This window comes from Eleutherodactylus coqui, chromosome 12 (assembly GCF_035609145.1).
Source record: "Eleutherodactylus coqui strain aEleCoq1 chromosome 12, aEleCoq1.hap1, whole genome shotgun sequence".
NCBI lineage: Eukaryota > Metazoa > Chordata > Amphibia > Anura > Eleutherodactylidae > Eleutherodactylus > Eleutherodactylus coqui.
The window spans coordinates 78,069,755-78,088,795 of NC_089848.1; the positions used below are offsets into that span (position 1 = coordinate 78,069,755).

Consider the following 19,041-nt stretch of genomic DNA (forward strand, 5'->3'; position numbering starts at 1 on the left):
CACATGTCTGCCAATTAAAGTAGGCATAGTTTACGATATGCACTCCCTTCCCCTCCACCTCGCGGCACAACCTAGCGCCGGCGGCGGAGCGGAGGTGCACCAGTGCATCACCAAATAAATCTGTCTTGTCATGCTCCTTAGAGAACTCTATACATTTTTGGGATAAAACGTTGCCTATGTCCTTCCTCACAATACCAGCTATCTCCCTGCCAAATGTAATCAAATCGCTTCCGCGGTTTAGCCGTGAAAAGGTAACAAACAGACGGAGTTACTTTCGTATTTATAATATTAGTATGGATATAATCTCCGTGTAGCGCATCCATGCCTTTATATTGAAGTACACTATTGTTATTTCAATATAGAACCCCCGTACTGATATATATATATATATATGTGTGTGTAGCATTGGATCTGGCTTTTTGACTACACCCTGTATACACAGCGCTATTTGTGAAACAATCCTATGCGATACATTTTGATTTTTTTTACGCCACCCTACAATAACACCCTTTAATTAACGAACTCTGCAAATGACATAGTCTGTATCATCTGGAGACATCCTTCAGGTTTCATTTTTCGGAGTCTTCTTTTTGCCTTTCACCTCTAAGGTCATAGAGGAGGGAATGAATGTGTGAACCTCTGCAATGAGACCACGTGAGCAGAAGCCTGGAGTAAAGCAGAAGCATCTGCACATCAATAAGAAACAAGGCAGCTGTGGGAGCAGACACATCACACTGCAGTGCTCCTCAGCATCACAGCCCAGCACCCTGGTCCCTTCTTCCAGAGTTGAATGACTCAGTTTGATTTAAGAGCGTAATTTAAATAAGCACCATCCCATTCACACCCTAATTGGCCCGGTGGACCGGATGAATATTTATAAGAATTGCTGCCTAGAAGTGATTGGCTAAGACGCTTCCCCCCCACCCCTGACGGTAGGGTGGTCTTCTCTCAGCAAGACCTGCAAGGTTTGCTGTGTTTTTTGTCTAGTGCTATAGACCAGGGACTTGCAATTCCCTGAGAGACACAATTCATACAGAAGCCGCTTGGGATATTGCATCTCTGTGTTCTCCCTGTGGATATGTCTACCTGGTCCTTGCAAGGCGACTTAAACTTCTGGATGGCATCTTGTAGCCTGTAAGGGAATGCACTCCTTGCAGGAACCTCAGCGCTGGCTGTGCTGGAGCTCTAGTCTGTATTCAGATCACATCCATCTATCACTGTACCGCAATAGGAAACCACTGATACAAGGCAGATACTGTTGCACCTCCAATGCTGCTACCAGCACTAAACTTCTACCGGTCTGTTCTCTTCTTCAGCTTTGGGACTGAATCTTTTGGCTGCTACACTTAACATAACCATTGGTAAGTAAGTGAACCTGACTGTATGCTTCTACTGCTGCTATGCCATATAGCAGAACTGAATTTGTCAACTCTTTAAGGGGAAGGGGTCTTCATCTTGGAGTCCCTGCAACTGTGTTCTACCAAACAATAAACTCAGCTCTGCTACATTTCGGAATCTATAGGTTTGTCAGCTTTGTGAATGGTGTAGTGTGTGCAGAGACTGCACAATCCTGCATCAGTTGCAGTGTGTATCCTTGTCAGGGCTACAATGTCTTTATATCCAACTGCAGATCCCCCTCTGTTCTCTGCAGCCCTCGTAGTCACAGTAACAACATGTTGTGATCGCTGCCTCAATGGCTCGTCTAGTTGCAAGGAATCGTACCCTATATAGATGATGTATTTGTGTCTGTGATTAGGTGGACAGGGGGGTTTTGTTTTTGCTGATTGAAAGGAAGAAGGGGGGCACTAAGCTCATTTCTTTAGATTCCAGTGCAGTGCTTTGCTATGGTACCTGAATTGTTTATGGGGATCACGTAGAGGGTAATGCAATATGTCTATCAGATACAGATACATTGCTGAGGGATTCTAGCAAAATAGCTTTAGCTATATCTTCTATTATATGTCAAAGCATTCCTGAAAATATCTATTTGTGCAGTTTGATAAAGTATTTTAGAAAATATAAGAAATATATATATATATATATATATATATATATATATATATATATATATATATATATATATATATCCACCACATGTACATATATCATGTGTATTTATTTATATACACACATATATACACACTATATATATATATATATATATATATATATATATATATAGTGTGTATATATATATATATATATATATATATATATATATATATATATACACACAATAGAGAGTGAATGTGTACATTTTTTTTACTCCCTCTTAATAACTAAATAGAATAGCACTATGAGGTTTGTCTAGAACAGATTAGATCATCCTGGATCACAGCGCCAAGTATTTGTTTCCATCTGTTTCTGCATTTGTTTCTAAATTAATAAATTATTTTCGTCAAGAACTATCTCATGTAGATTTTACTTTCGAAAGGAAGTCTTCAGAATTTTTTTTTCTCAAACTCTTGCTTTTGCAAGCTTTGTTTTATTTATTATTTATGTATTTATTATTTATGTATTTATTATTTATTTATTTTAAATAAATTCTTATTAAATCCAAACAGCGATTTTTAAGTCTTTTCTTCAGATTTTTCTAAAAATAATGCTAATTAAACAACAACTTATTACTAGATAACATTTTTATTTTTTTTTTTTTGCATTCTTAAATATTTTTTCTACGCCATGACCGTACTATTTGAATGTGTTATGATCTTGTGATGGAGATGAGTGTCTTCCTATTCCTCTAAATAATGTCCTAAAAGTTTCATTTATTTCCAAAGCAAGGATGTCGTTGGATAAAATGATGTCATAGTCCAAAATGTTGCAGACTTTGCTGCAATGTCACCATACCGTGTTGCTTTTGGTCTATGAAAACCGCGCTTATGATCAATATTGGGCACGGTATCATAGGAGGTGTTTATCAATAGCTCTGGTTTGATGTATGTTGCCTGTTATTCCCTTTCAGTGGCTTATGTCCTTGAGTTCTTCTAATTTCCCCCTTGACCTTGTCTTCTAGGCGCTCCATTTAGTTCAGGGGCAAGGCATGTGGTAAGTGCTACATCACATTGTCATGTGATCTATGGGCATCTGCATTGGAGAAGCCATGACATAAAAAAAAAAACAATAGCATTACAATGACAATGGACTAAATGTTTCTGGAACGGAATGCTGGTTTTTAATACTTTATTTGATAGTCCTACAATAAGGGTAGAGATAAGTGTAGCAGCTGCTGACCACCCAGACAGTAACAATCATTTGAAAATTACGAAAATTTGCGGCATCAGTGCGTGCTGGCACGGGTTTCAGCTGCACAGCGGCTGCACGTATGTCTCTACCCTAAAGGTACATACACAGGGTGTAAATTTCCCACTGCACCAAAATCTATGTCAAATCTGTGTGTATATGGGAGAAATGTAGGAAAAATTGTGGGTATAGGCGCATTTAACTCAAAGAGGCACGAGGCGTGTTTTTGAGCTCGACTCCTCTGCAAAGAGAACAGACCACTGCTGGCTGTGTATCCCCAGCTAAAATGCTGAGGAAGGGGCGCAACGGACCCGAAACGCGTCTATTAGCTGGATTAATTTTCAATGAAAAGAGGAGTTAAATGGAATTTATGCCTATAACCACAATTTTTCCTGTATTTATCTCATGCACTTACACGTTCCCCTTGGAAGGTGTGACGTTTTGTGGACTGGCTGCACCCTCTCAGACCCGTCAAGAATCGATCAATTTCACTGCCATACTTAGAATAAGGGAGGAGAAAAACAAGAGAAAAACAATTTTCAAACCAAAACACTGGTATATAGATTTGCCCGCTCCTTCTTTTCACCTTTCATTCCTCACATTAGCAATCTGTGAGTATTACACCTTCCACTGATTTTAATGGGAATCTACTTCAGTTATTGATGCGGTTCCATGTGGAAACCTTGCTGGGTAGCCATACACGGGTCGGCCCGATTGAATAGGCATAATTCATATGTGGTTTAGTGACACAGTACACTCCAAATCTGCAACAGAAAAATGAGCCGTGTATGTACCCTAAGAACTTTGTTGCACCTCCCTCTGTTTACTTTGAATGGGAGCGACGCAGTGCTAGTTTCCCTGAAATATTTGTAGTCTGAACTTCAGAAGTGGACTGTCATTTAGCTGCCTAATACTGGATAGATTTCAGCAGATCAATAGGTAAATACACTGTTACTTATTGGTGAAAGAGAAATGTACATGAACCACCAGCAGAATAGTGAGTACAGCTCTGGAGTATAATACAGGATGTAACACAGGATCAGTAAAGGATAATTAATGTAATGTGACTCCACCAGCAGAATAGTGAGTGCAGCTCTGGAGTATAATACTGTTGCTTTGGAGTCTAAAGGCCCTTTTAGACACAATAATTTTCGCTCAAAAATCGATCAAAGCCGTCTTTTGACCGATAATTGTTGTATCTTACTGCACTGAAATCGGGTAGTTTTCATTAAGCCGTCGCAAATCGTTGATCTTTCAGCATCCTGAAAGATCAGCGATCCGTTATCAGGAATTCACAGCGGGATACAGCTGATAGTATTGTTTCAGCTGTATCCTGCTCCCCAATTTTTTGAGCGATAATTGTTGTGTCTAAACCAGGCTTTACACAGGATGAAACAAAGGATCAGTACAGGACTAATAATGTAATGTATGTGCACAGTGACTCCACCAGCAGAATAGTGAGTGCAGCTCTGGAGTATAATACAGGATGTAACTCAGGATCAGTACAGGATAAGTAATGTAATGTATGTACACAGTGACTCCACCAGCAGAATAGTGAGCGCAGCTCTGGAGTATAATACAGGATGTAATTCAGGATCAGTACAGGATAAGTAATGTAATGTATGTACACAGTGACTCCACCAGCAGAATAGTGAGTGCAGCTCTGGAGTATAATACAGGATGTAACTCAGGATCAGTACAGGATAAGTAATGTAATGTATGTACACAGTGACTCCACCAGCAGAATAGTGAGTGCAGTTCTGGAGTATAATACAGGATGTAACCCAGGATCAGTACAGGATAAGTAATGTATGTACACAGTGACTCCACCAGCAGAATAGTGAGTGCAGCTCTGGAGTATAATACAGGATGTAACCCAGGATCAGTACAGGATAAGTAATGTATGTACACAGTGACTCCACCAGCAGAATAGTGAGTGCAGCTCTGGAGTGCAATAGAGGATGTAACTCAGGATCAGTACAGGACTAATAATGTAATGTATGTACACAGTGACTCCACCAGCAGAATAGTGAGTGCAGCTCTGGAGTATAATACAGGATGAAACACAGGATCAGTACAGGATAAGTAATGTAATGTATGTATACAATGGCCCCACCAGCAGAATAGTGAGTACAGCTCTGGAGAATGATAGTGAATGTAACTATGTCACTCTATAAAATACACTATTTGGGTAGGCATGTAAATGTAAATAAATGCTAATAGTTCACTATTCCATTGCTGTAAAATTGCTCTTATTCCTGTCTGTAACAGCACTAGCATTATACTTATGTATCAGCAAGCAGGACGAACAGGGTTATAGTTTTCTCCTATATCCAGGGATTACTCTGACTGCCATTATGGAGTCAGGAAGGAATTGTTTTCCCCCAAATGAGCTAAATTGGCTTGTTGTTTTTTCCCCCCTTCCTCTAGATCTACAGGAGAGGGATGGGGAGGAGGCTTGAAATAGGCTGAACTAGTCTTCATTCAGCCTAACATACTGTGTGACTATATGGGGCATTTCTGTAGTGGATTTAATTGTAAGAGCATACAGAAAAAATGAATATGAATGTTCATTTGAAAGTAAGACGGTGATCATCATCTGCAGCAATACCGCATTTTGGGGAGAAACAGATTAAATTGTCTTTATTTTGTTGTATTATGTACATTTACTGCATGTCCTCCCACCTGCCCCTTTTCTGATGTTGCTTTGTTTGTATGCCAGGCTCCACCTAGTTTTGGTATTCATGCACCAGGGAGCCCAGGATGAACAAAGTTATAGATGTCTCCCAGATAGGACATTACTGCAACAGATGGAAATACATCTACTGTCCATCTGCAATAATCAATTATAACCTTGTCTGCAGCCAGTGATTTACAGTGAGAACCTTCTCCTCAGATGTATCTACTATGGCTATGTAAATCCTAGGATCAGTAATATGGAAAACAGTATAGGTAACGATGTAAAGAGATCAGTTCTGCTAAATGGAAATATAAATCACACACTCCAGACTTTAAGGATTTAACACTTTGTTACTAGCAACAGAGTCCACCTGTGACGCAGAGCGTTCAAACCCTTGCTGATATGTCTCTATCCACCATGCTCATGTCCCTGTATCAGTTCAGTCCAAGTCCTACACAACAGTCTTATTGTTTAACTGTTTGCGATCCTACAGTGTGCACATCTAGCAGTTTTTACTGAGGCTGGCCTCACTTACGACTCATTGACAACAAACACCTTGATGTCCTCTTTGGTGTTTGTCAATTACTTTGCTTCACAGTCCTCTGTTCTCCAGATGGCTCTTCTCCCTGTATCCTGGCATTCATTAACACTTTACAGCAGCCAAAACTCAAGCAGCCCCTCTCACAAGCAGGGGCTCAGGGTCCTACTGCCATTTCCTCTCAGGCAGCATAAGCTCATCTGCAAGCTATTACACCTCTCCAGTATAAGTTCTCAGCAGCATTTCCACTCGCTAACACAGTATCTCCACTCTGTCTGTGGTGCAGCAAAAACTCATTTTATAGTGCTGCAATAATTTCACTAGAATGTTCCTAGAGAACAAGCTCAGTTTTGTTTGAAGCGGCCATCTTGGAGCTCCATTGTGAATCCTAGTACACTCCTGATGGCAGCCACTTACATGTATATGTTAAAGTCTGTGATCCCCAGAAAGGATTATAGAGCATGTACTGCTTTGCTGCTCCTCAGATAATTCCGTAACTTGAAATCACACAAAAAGTCTATGAAAAGGGCCATTCAAATCACCATGTGCCATGTGCCAGATACCCAGTGACGTTAATCTCCAAACAGTGATACAGAAGTTTACACTCTGTAGAGCCCTTTAAGGAAATCACTTGTAGTCCCATATCTTAGACTCCGCCTATAGGATCTTCTCATGTGAATCTATGACATGCAATAAGAATTGATGAGATTTCCCCTTTAAGGAAAATGAGCTATAGAGCATGCCAGATACCATATTGGACCTTAATTGGTACCAGATTATCGAATGATTACAGAAAAGTTACAAATTAGCATAATGAACCTCCAGGTACACAATCCAAAAATTATTTAAAGGGCTTGTTCCAGTAGCGATGCGACTGAGAACTGTACCACCCCTGCAGTACAAAAATCTGAGGGTAAAGAATTAATATATACGGGTCCTAGAACTTTGTTGATTATAAAATGAAATTGTGGGCTCAGTACGTAAAAATTGCAATCTGTGTCAGAGGTATAACTTGAAGTTATTAGATCCAAATTAAAACTCTGTAACAGGTCCCCCACCTACAGGTACCATGTGTGATGGTGTCTTGTTTAGTTCCACATTTTGTTTTTAGGTCAAAATTTGGAGTGGATTAATATTACGGTTTATCTAACCTGATAAATAATATATTTCTGACTGTTTGCAGCTACCACTAGGGGGAGCTCCCTGCATTTGGCTTTACACCTTTGCACTATTTTTTAATCAATGTGTTTTTGGAAATTAAGACCTTTTTCTATTAAGTTTAATCAATAATTTTGGTTTCATTTCTATGCTTGTATTGTGTTTCAAGGCACTGCAGACGGGAGGAGTGAAAACTTAGGCCTCATGTCCACGGGGAAAATCAGGCCTGCTACGGATTCTCCATGGAGAATCCGTAGCGGGTCCCTCCTGCCCCGTGGACATGAGGGCTGAAAATAAGAATAAACTCACCTGCTGCGGGCCATGCATGTCTTCCCTTCTTCGCGGACGGATCTTCTTTCTTCGGCCCGGCGGATGTGCCCGGCCACATCCGCCGGGCCAAAGAAAGAAGTTTCGGGGCGCGAAGGAAGTAAGACCTGCATCGCTCGGAGCAGGTGAGTTTAATTCAGGCGCGGGTCTCCTGCGGATCCGGATGGCTTCCATAGGCTTCAATAGAAGCCTGCGGGAGACCTGCACCTAAATGGAGCATGTTCGGATTTTAACTACCTGCGGGTGTCTAATGCATCCCTATGGGGCGCAGATCCGCATGCAGGAAAAACACTGCGGATTTGAATTGTTAATTTGCCCGTGGACATGAGACCTTAGCAAATTCTATCAGAGTAAAGGGACAGCTGCCCCCTATCTGCTCCCATCTTGTGAACGCTTATTCACCGTTTTTCCACTGAGCTATTACAGAGAGCTGTATAACAGTGCAGGGGAATGATAGAGAAGATTAGGAAGACAGAGATCAGAGAACGCTACTATCACAGAGGGCTGTATGACAGTGCGGGGGATGATGGAGGAGATCAGGAGGACGGAGTAAAAAGAAAGCAGGGCTGTAATTCCCTCTTCCCTTTTTACTCTTATCAGCAGTGATGGGGAACAGACCAGCAGGTACTCAGAGAGAGGATGAGAGGTAGTATTGAGTGGGCATGGTTAGTCTACACAGCCTCTGAAAGAGGCCAGGATAAACTGAGCTTGTGCGGATTCATGAGCGAGACTAGTTGAGTGGTAGGAACACCCTCCAGCCAGAAACCAGAATGCAGGAGAGCCTACAAACCAAGTATGAGGCTTTCTAAATACATGAGAAGGAAAATTTAATGCAAAAAAAAGATGAGTGCAGCATTCTTTCTGCAGTCACTTAAGCAGCTATACAGACATAAATAATAAAAAATGAAAGTCTGCCTGTTTGGTTCTAACTTTACATAGAACGGTTCCAACTACCAACTTAGTGGGCTACTCCCTCCCAGCCTAAACCACATAAGCAACACGAGTCCATTTATAAGTCCTGTTCTCACACAATTTTCATAGTATAGCAATTTCCATAGCTTTCAGTGTCTGTCTCCAGCAGAGAGAGACTGCACCATTCGTCTGCCCCTTTAACATACACCCATTGGAGATGGCCATTTATTAATTAGTAGGTGAGCCTGCTCCCTGCTGCTTCACAGAATGTCAGGAGTCTGGGAGAAATATACAGCTCATCCACTACAACTCCTATCATCATGTCTTCACTTTACCATAAGTACACACATACATATATATTCCCTGTTCCTTGTATATAACTCAGGGCGCCTGCCTTCAATTAAATATACATTCTTGTATTTGTTCTGGATGGCAACACACCTATAAAAATTGATATCTTCCAGATGTGTTCTTGAAGTTTCATTTGCAAAGAATTTTATCCAACAGAGCTGATGAAAACGATCAAGATGCCGATGACTCGTACACTTCAGGGTCTACAGACAACAAAAAGAACCAAGACACATTTGGTCTTATAGGTATTGTCCCGTAAAGACAAACTGCTCACATATTAGAGACATTACTTGATTGGGAGTCCACTGACTGAGGCCTCATTCAGACGAGCGTGTGTATGTACGTACATAGGTGCGCACATAACCACACTTCTATTTAGAACCATTGGTTCCCTGTGGTGTGTTCACATGTCCGTGTTTTACAGGCGTGCAATTGCACATACCTGCAAAACATAGGACATGTGTGCACTATAGGTCAGTGCTGCGCATCAATATTCCCATGGGGAGTCCCCTTGACAAAGGGACTCCCCGCGGGGAGTAAAGAATCCACTGCCACAGCTGTGACAACTGTGGCAGAGGATCACGATGTTCTGCCATTGCTTTCAATGGGGCGGGCGCTGCTGCCGGCAGACACCATTAAAAAGCAATAGGATGTTGGCAACCACTGCAGTGATTCTCAGGGAAGGGCTTTAAATATAAAAAATAAAAAAAATATACTCACCTCTCCGGCGCTGTCGGGGCTCGGCACGTCTACTCTACTCTGTCCCCGGCAGTGTAATGAAGTTCTTTCAGCAGGCGGAGATTAAAATCCCCGCCTGCTGAAAGGGCTGCATCTAATTGGCCGAGTGCTCAGCCAATCACATGTAATTCATTAAGTGACACCTGAGCGCTGCCTGTGATTGAATTCAATAAATGGCCGAGCACTGCCTGTGATTGCTTGAGCGCTCAGCCAATCACAGGCAGCCCTTTCAGAAGACGGGGATTTAAAATCCCCGCCTGCTTAAAGAACTTTATTTGAAAGCAATGCTGCACGGACCTGCATTCACACGTGTTTGTACACATACGTTGGCACGCTGGTTTTGTGTGCACCTATGTACACACCAGCACACGCTCATGTGAATCAGACTCTAGGGTGACTACTCTCTAGCACTTGCGAATTTGCTGCGTTTTTTTCTCCAGGTGTCTATGTGGCTTTCTAATGTTAAAAATGCATCACAGCAAAATCGCAATTTACCGCGAAATCGCGATTTTGCGCAATGCGATTTTAACATTAACAAGTCCCATAGACCCCTGGAGAAAAAAAAACCGCTGCGAATTTTGCAGTGAAAAAGAACTGTAGTGGGTAGTCACTAGAGATGAGCGAACACCAAAATGTTCGGGTGTTCGTTATTCGTAACGAACTTCCCGTGATGCTCGAGGGTTCGTTTCGAACAACGAACCCCATTGAAGTCAATGGGCGACCAGAACATTTTTGTATTTTGCCGATGCTCGCTAAGGTTTTCATGTGTGAAAATCTGGGCAATTCAGGAAAGTGATGGGAATGACACAGTGACGGATAGGGCAGGCGAGGGGCTACATGTTGGGCTGCATCCTAAGTTCACAGGTCCCACTATTAAGCCACAATAGCGGCAAGAGTGGGCCCCCCCCCCCTCCCAACAACTTTTACTTCTGAAAAGCGCTCATTAGCATGGCATACCTTTGCTAAGCACCACACTACCTCCAACAAAGCACAATCACTGCCTGCATGACACTCCACTGCCACTTCTCCTGAGTTACATGCTGCCCAACCGCACCCCCTCCCCCCCACAGCGCACACCAAAGTGTCCCTGCGCAGCCTTCAGCTGCCCTCATGCCACACCACGCTCATGTCTATTTAGAATTGCGTCTGCCATGACGAGGGACCGCAGGCATACACTGCAGAGGTTGGCACGGCTAGGCAGCGACCCTCTTTAAAAGTGGCGGAGCGATAGCCCACAATGCTGTACAGAAGCAATGAGAAATAGAATCCTGTGCCACCGCCATCTGGAGCTGCACACGTGGGCATAGCAATGGGGAACCTATGTGCCACACACTATTCATTCTGTCAAGGTGTCTGCATGCCCCAGTCAGACCGGGCTTTTTAATTCATAGACACAGGCAGGTACAACTCCCTATTGTGAAGTCCCTGTCGACCCACAGCATGGGTGGCTCCCTGGAACCCACCGGCGGTACACAAAAATATCCCATTGCATTGCCCAACACAGCTGAGGTAGTAATGTCGTGCGTAATACAGGTGGGCTTCGGCCCACACTGCATGCCCCAGTCAGACTGGGATTCTTTACAAGTGGACACATGTAGGTTTAACTCCCTGTGGACCCACTGCCTGGGTGGGTGCCAGGAAGCCACCGGCGGTACATAGAAATATCCCATTGCATTGCCCAACACAGCTGAGGTAGTAATGTCGTGCGTAATACAGGTGTGCTTCGGCCCACACTGCATGCCCCAGTCAGACTGGGATTCTTTACAAGTGGACACATGTAGGTTTAACTCCCTGTGGACCCACTGCCTGGGTGGGTGCCAGGAAGCCACCGGCGGTACATAGAAATATCCCATTGCATTGCCCAACACAGCTGAGGTAGTAATGTCGTGCGTAATACAGGTGGGCTTCGGCCCACACTGCATGCCCCGGTCAGACGGGTTCTTTAGAAGTGTACAGATGTATTAAAAACTCAGTGTGCACCTACAGCATGGGTGGCTCCCTGGAACCCACCGGCGGTACACAAAAATATCCCATTGCATTGCCCAACACAGCTGAGGTAACGTCAGCTGTAATGCAGGTGGGCTAAAAATTAATTTGATTACACTGTAGGCGAGGGCCCACACAAATTGCTGTATCAACAGTACTAATGTACATCCCAAAAATTGGCCATGGCCAGCCAAGAGGGCAGGTGAAACCCATTAATCGCTTTGGTTAATGTGGCTTAAGTGGTAACTAGGCCTGGAGGCAGCCCAGTGTAACGAAAAATTGGTTCAAGTTAAAGTTCCAATGCTTTTAAGCGCATTGAAACTTATAAAAATTGTTCTGAAAAATTATTTGAGTGAGCCTTGTGGCCCTAAGAAAAATTGCCCGTTCAGCGTGATTACGTGAGGTTTCAGGAGGTGGAGCAGGAGGAGGAGGAGGAGGAATATTAGACACAGATTGATGAAGCAGAAATGTCCCCGTTTTGGATGGTGAGAGAGAACGTAGCTTCCATCCGCGGGTGCAGCCTACGTATTGCTTACGTATCGCTGCTGTCCGCTGGTGGAGAACAGAAGTCTGGGGAAATCCAGCCTTTGTTCATCTTGATGAGTGTTAGCCTGTCGGCACTGTCGGTTGACAAGCGGCTACGCTTATCTGTGATGATTCCCCCAGCCGCACTAAACACCCTCTCCGACAACACGCTAGCCGCAGGACAAGCAAGCACCTCAAGGGCATACAGGGCTAGTTCAGGCCACGTGTCCAGCTTCGACACCCAGTAGTTGTAGGGGGCAGAGGCGTCACCAAGGATGGTCGTGCGATCCGCTACGTACTCCCTCACCATCCTTTTGCAGTGCTCCCGCCGACTCAGCCGTGACTGGGGAGCGGTGACACAGTCTTGGTGGGGAGCCATAAAGCTGGCCAGGCCCTTAAAGACTGTTGCACTGCCTGGGATGTACATGCTGCTCGATCTACGCACATCCCCTGCAACATGGCCCTCGGAACTGCGCCTTCTGCCACTAGCGCTGTCGGCTGGGAATTTTACCATCAGCTTGTCCGCAAGGGTCCTGTGGTATAGCAACACTCTCGAACCCCTTTCCTCTTCGGGAATCAGAGTGGGCAGGTTCTCCTTATACCGTGGATCGAGCAGTGTGTACACCCAGTAATCCGTCGTGGCCAGAATGCGTGCAACGCGAGGGTCACGAGAAAGGCATCCTAACATGAAGTCAGCCATGTGTGCCAGGGTACCTGTACGCAACACATGGCTGTCTTCACTAGGAAGATCACTTTCAGGATCCTCCTCCTCCTCCTCCTCCTCCTCAGGCCATACACGCTGAAAGGATGACAGGCAATCAGCCGGTGTACCGTCAGCAGCGGGCCAAGCTGTCTCTTCCCCCTCCTCCTCATCCTCCTCATGCTCCTCCTCCTCCTCCTGTACGCGCTGAGAAATAGACAGGAGGGTGCCCTGACTATCCAGCGGCATACTGTCTTCCCCCGCCCCCGTTTCCGAGCGCAAAGCAGCTGCCTTTATGGTTTGCAGGGAATTTCTCAAGATGCATAGCAGAGGAATGGTGACGCTAATGATTGTAGCATCGCCGCTCACCACCTGGGTAGACTCCTCAAAATTACCAAGGACATGGCAGATGTCTGCCAACCAGGCCCACTCTTCTGAAAGGAATTGAGGAGGCTGACTCCCACTGCGCCGCCCATGTTGGAGTTGGTATTCGACTATAGCTCTCCGTTGTTCATAGAGCCTGGCCAACATGTGGAGCGTAGAGTTCCACCGTGTGGGCACGTCGCACAGCAGTCGGTGCACTGGCAGCTTAAAGTGATGTTGCAGGGTGCGCAGGGTGGCAGCGTCCGTGTGGGACTTGCGGAAATGTGCGCAGAGCCGGCGCGCCTTTACGAGCAGGTCTGACAAGCGTGGGTAGCTTTTCAGAAACCGCTGAACCACCAAATTAAAGACGTGGGCCAGGCATGGCACGTGCGTGAGGCTGCCAAGCTGCAGAGCCGCCACCAGGTTACGGCCGTTGTCACACACGACCATGCCCGGTTGGAGGCTCAGCGGCGCAAGCCAGCGGTCGGTCTGCTGTGTCAGACCCTGCAGCAGTTCGTGGGCCGTGTGCCTCTTATCGCCTAAGCTGAGTAGTTTCAGCACGGCCTGCTGACGCTTGCCCACCGCTGTGCTGCCACACCGCGCGACACCGACTGCTGGCGACATGCTGCTGCTAACACATCTTGATTGTGAGACAGAGGAGGAGGAGGAGGAGGAGGGTGCTTTAGTGGAGGAAGCATACACCTCCGCAGATACCAGCACCGAGCTGGGGCCCGCAATTCTGGGGGTGGGTAGGACGTGAGCGGTCCCAGGCTCTGACTCTGTCCCAGCCTCCACTAAATTCACCCAATGTGCCGTCAGGGAGATGTAGTGGCCCTGCCCGCCTGTGCTTGTCCACGTGTCCGTAGTTAAGTGGACCGTGGCAGTAACCGCGTTGGTGAGGGCGCGCACAATGTTGCGGGAGACGTGGTCGTGCAGGGCTGGGACGGCACATCGGGAAAAGTAGTGGCGACTGGGAACTGAGTAGCGCGGGGCCGCCGCCTCCATGATACTTTTGAAGGACTCCGTTTCCACAACCCTATACGGCAGCATCTCAAGGCTGATGAATTTTGCGATGCGGACGGTTAACGTTTGAGCGTGCGGGTGCGTGGCGGCGTACTTGCGCTTGCGCTCGAACACTTGCGCAAGCGACGGCTGAACGGTGCGCTGAACTACACTGCTGGATGGGGCCGAGGACAGCGGAGATGAGGGTGTGGGTGCAGGCCATGAGGCGGTAGTGCCTGTGTCCTGAGAGGGGGGTTGCATCTCAGTGGCAGGTTGGGGCACAGGGGGAGAGGCAGGGGTGCAAACCGGAGACGGTGAACGGCCTTTGTCCCACCTTGCGGGGTGCTTGGCCATCATATGTCTGCGCATGGTGGTGGTGGTGAGGCTGTTGGTGTTGGCTCCCCGGCTGAGCTTTGCGCGACAAAGGTTGCACACCACTGTTCGTCGGTCGTCAGGCGTCTCTGTGAAAAACTGCCAGACCTTAGAGCACCTCGGCCTACGCAGGGTGGCATGGCGCGAGGGGGCGCTTTGGGAAACACTTGGTGGATTATTCGGTCTGGCCCTGCCTCTACCCCTGGCCACCGCACTGCCTCTTGCAACCTGCCCTGCTGATGCCCTTGACTCCCCCTCTGAAGACCTGTCCTCCTGAGTAAGCGTTGCACACCAGGTGGGGTCAGTCACCTCATCGTCCTGCTGCTCTTCCTCCGAATCCTCTGTGCGCTGCTCCCTGGGACTTACTGCCCTTACTACTACCTCACTGCAAGACAACTGTGTCTGATCGTCATCGTCCTCCTCACCCACAGAAAGTTGTTGAGACAGTTGGCGGAAGTCCCCAGCCTCTTCCCCCGGACCCCGGGAACTTTCGAATGGTTGGGCATCAGTGACGATAAACTCCTCTGGTGGGAGAGGAACCGCTGCTGCCCAATCTAAGCAGGGGCCCGAGAACAGTTCCTGGGAGTGTTCCCGCTCCTGAGCAGGTGTCATTGTAGTGGACTGAGGAGGCTGGGAGGAAGGAGGAGCAGCAGACAGAGGATTCGGATTGGCAGCAGTGGACGGCGCAGAACTGCGGGTAGACGATAGGTTGCTCGAAGCACTTTCTGCCATCCAGGACAGGACCTGCTCACACTGCTCATTTTCTAATAACCGTCTCCCGCGTGGACCCATTAATTGGGCGATGAATGTGGGGACGCCAGAAACGTGCCTCTCTCCTAATCGCGCAGCAGACAGCTGCGACACACCTGGATCAGGAGCTTGGCCTGTGCCCACACCCTCACTTGGCCCTCCGCGTCCTCGGCCACGTCCACGTCCACGTCCTCTAGGCTTACCCCTACCCCTCAGCATGCTGTATTACCAGTGATTAGATTTCCCAGGCAGGAAATAAATTGGCGCAAGACTGCAGGCCAAATATAATTTTTGCCCTTTTTGGAAAACGAAAGGCCCCACTGCCTCTAGTGAATGAATTATCTAAGTTTAATAACTGTGCTGTGTCCCTGCTTATGTGTCACAGAACGTGAGGGTAGCAGAGTTATTATAACTCTTGGAGAGCAGGTATTTTTTTTCCCAATTAAGGAAAGCAAATGGCGAACCCAGCAGTAAAGCGTAGCTGGGTGCGTATGATTTAGCAATGTTTTTCACGCAGCTCACACGTCTACACAGGCGTAAGGACGGACACAGGCTGGACAAATAGATTTGTTTTCAGTTTTTTCCCACCAACAGGCAGCACTGCGTATATTCAATGAACCTGCGAAGTTTAATAACTGCGCTGTGTCCCTGCTTATGTGTCACAGAACGTGAGGGTAGCAGAGTTATTATAACTCTTGGAGAGCAGGTATTTTTTTTCCCAATTAAGGAAAGCAAATGGCGAACCCAGCAGTAAAGCGTAGCTGGGTGCGTATGATTTAGCAATGTTTTTCACGCAGCTCACACGTCTACACAGGCGTAAGGACGGACACAGGCTGGACAAATAGATTTGTTTTCAGTTTTTTCCCACCAACAGGCAGCACTGCGTATATTCAATGAACCTGCGAAGTTTAATAACTGCGCTGTGTCCCTGCTTATGTGTCACAGAACGTGAGGGTAGCAGAGTTATTATAACTCTTGGAGAGCAGGTATTTTTTTTTCCCAATTAAGGAAAGCAAATGGCGAACCCAGCAGTAAAGCGTAGCTGGCTGCGTATGATTTAGCAATGTTTTTCACGCAGCTCACACGTCTACACAGGCGTAAGGACGGACACAGGCTGGACAAATAGATTTGTTTTCAGTTTTTTCCCACCAACAGGCAGCACTGCGTATATTCAATGAACCTGCGAAGTTTAATAACTGCGCTGTGTCCCTGCTTATGTGTCACAGAACGTGAGGGTAGCAGAGTTATTATAACTCTTGGAGAGCAGGTATTTTTTTTTCCCAATTAAGGAAAGCAAATGGCGAACCCAGCAGTAAAGCGTAGCTGGCTGCGTATGATTTAGCAATGTTTTTCACGCAGCTCACACGTCTACACAGGCGTAAGGACGGACACAGGCTGGACAAATAGATTTGTTTTCAGTTTTTTCCCACCAACAGGCAGCACTGCGTATATTCTATGAATAATAACTGTGTTGTGGCCCTGCCTATACAATTCTTTCCCTGCAGTATCAATGGAGGGTGCAATGCTCTGCAGAGGCGATTTTGAGAAGCCCAAAAAAAATGCAGCACAGCCAACAGCAGCCTGGACAGTACTGCACACGGATAAATATGGCCCTAGAAAGGACCGTTGAGGTTCTTGAAGGCTACACTCACTCCTAACACTCTCCCTGCCTATGCAGCACTTCTGTCCCTAATGCCAGGTGCAACGGTCTGCAGAGGCGATTTTGAGAAAAAAAAAAAAATCCCACTGCTAACAGCAGCCAACACACAGCTATCAGTGGCCCTAATAAGGACCTTTGGGGGGTCTTGAAGCCTACACTAACTACCAATTCTTTCCCTACAGCAGCTCCGGTATAAACAGCACTGTCCCTCATCTAACTCACACCGCATCTGAGGCGAGCCGCGGGAGGGGCCGACTTTTATATTAGGCGAACACCTGATCTCGCCAGCCACTCACAGCAGGGGGGTGGTATAGGGCTTAAACGTTGCAGGGGGAAGTTGTAATGCCTTCCCTGTCTTTCAATTGGCCAGAAAAGCGCGCTAACGTCTCAGGGAAGGAAGTGAAAGTAACCAGAACACCGCATGGTGTTCGTTACGAATAACGAACATCCCGAACACCCTAATATTCGCACGAATATCAAGCTCGGACGAACGCGTTCGCTCATCTCTAGTAGTCACCCTAAGGGTGCCTACCCACTTGCGATTTTTTTTCCTGTGATGTTTTGCGTTTTTTCTCAAGAGCAATTAGTATAGAATGTGTTCTTGTCCATCTGGGTTTTTTTTTCCGTTTCGTGGGGTTTTTTCATATAGGAACTGTCAGTTGCATATGTCTCCTTATTTTTCTCTTAATTCACCCATGATTGTCAATGGAGGGCTGCAAAAAATGCTGCGAAAAGCGCCGCGAAAATGGCGCGGAAAACACGCAAAAAACACGCGAAAATACAGCGTTTTTCACGCGCGAAAATCGGCAACGCAAGTGGGTAGGCACCCTTAGTCAGAGAGAAAAGCATCTAACAGAGGGCGGCTCTCACTCTCCCATCCATAAATCACTCGGGGAGGGCAGTTTCAGACCAATGTGTATTTCTCACGTTATGTGGCCGTGATAATCCTAGCTGCATAACGGGAGAAAACAAAACCACTGATTTCATCGGAATTCTCGCCCGTTAATTGTATAGGCAGGAAGAGATAAGACTTGCCCTCTCGTAGTAAATACATTGTGCGGAAAAGATCGTGTAGGACCTATATTCCTGATATCCTGCAATGTTGATCCAGAAGACAAAAGCCAATTTTTCTCCTTTTAGTTGAAAAATTCCTTCCCGGCTCCAATCTGGCAATCAGAATAATCCCCGGATCACTAATGGATTATATATCCACTTGGGTTTGCTCCACCTCTTTTCTATTTCACTTTGGTATAAATAGATGATAGGAGAGATCTCTTTATTGTCCCCTGATATATTTATACAGTTATCAGGTTGCCCCTCAGATGTTTTTTTTCTACACTAAATAACCCCAAATTTTGATAACTTCTCTGGGCATTGTAGTCCACCCATTCCATTAATTACTTTAGTTGCCCGCCTTTGTACCCGCTCAAGCTCTGATATGTGTAGTGGCCCTGAGTTAAGGCCATTTACATGCAAAGATGATCGCTTAAAATTCGTTCAAAAGATAGGGAGAATGACAGTTTTAGCGATCGTTTTGCATAAGCTGCTAATGGGCAGTAATGCCCATTAGCAGCTTATTACCTTCATTTGCATGTAAATAAGCCTCCAGAGGCTATATGCTGACAGCAGGTGGTCTATTATCTGCCTACAGCTCAGTTCTCCTGCCACGGGGCTGCAAGCTGAATACAATGTAATCAGCTGCTCCCATTGAGAACACAGTGTGCGGTCTCTGCTAT

General features: G+C 46.1%; 1 protein-coding gene across 1 annotated transcript in view; it reads left to right on the forward strand.

Annotated features, from left to right (window-relative positions):
* The first annotated feature begins 627 nt into the window (after positions 1-627).
* ADCYAP1R1 (ADCYAP receptor type I) overlaps positions 628-19,041 on the forward strand; it is a 193,260-nt gene continuing 174,846 nt past the window's right edge. Inside the window, exon 1 of the mRNA XM_066585652.1 lies at positions 628-1,361. The gene's annotated coding sequence lies outside the window, so the exon portion shown is untranslated. The remainder of the gene's footprint in view (positions 1,362-19,041) is intronic.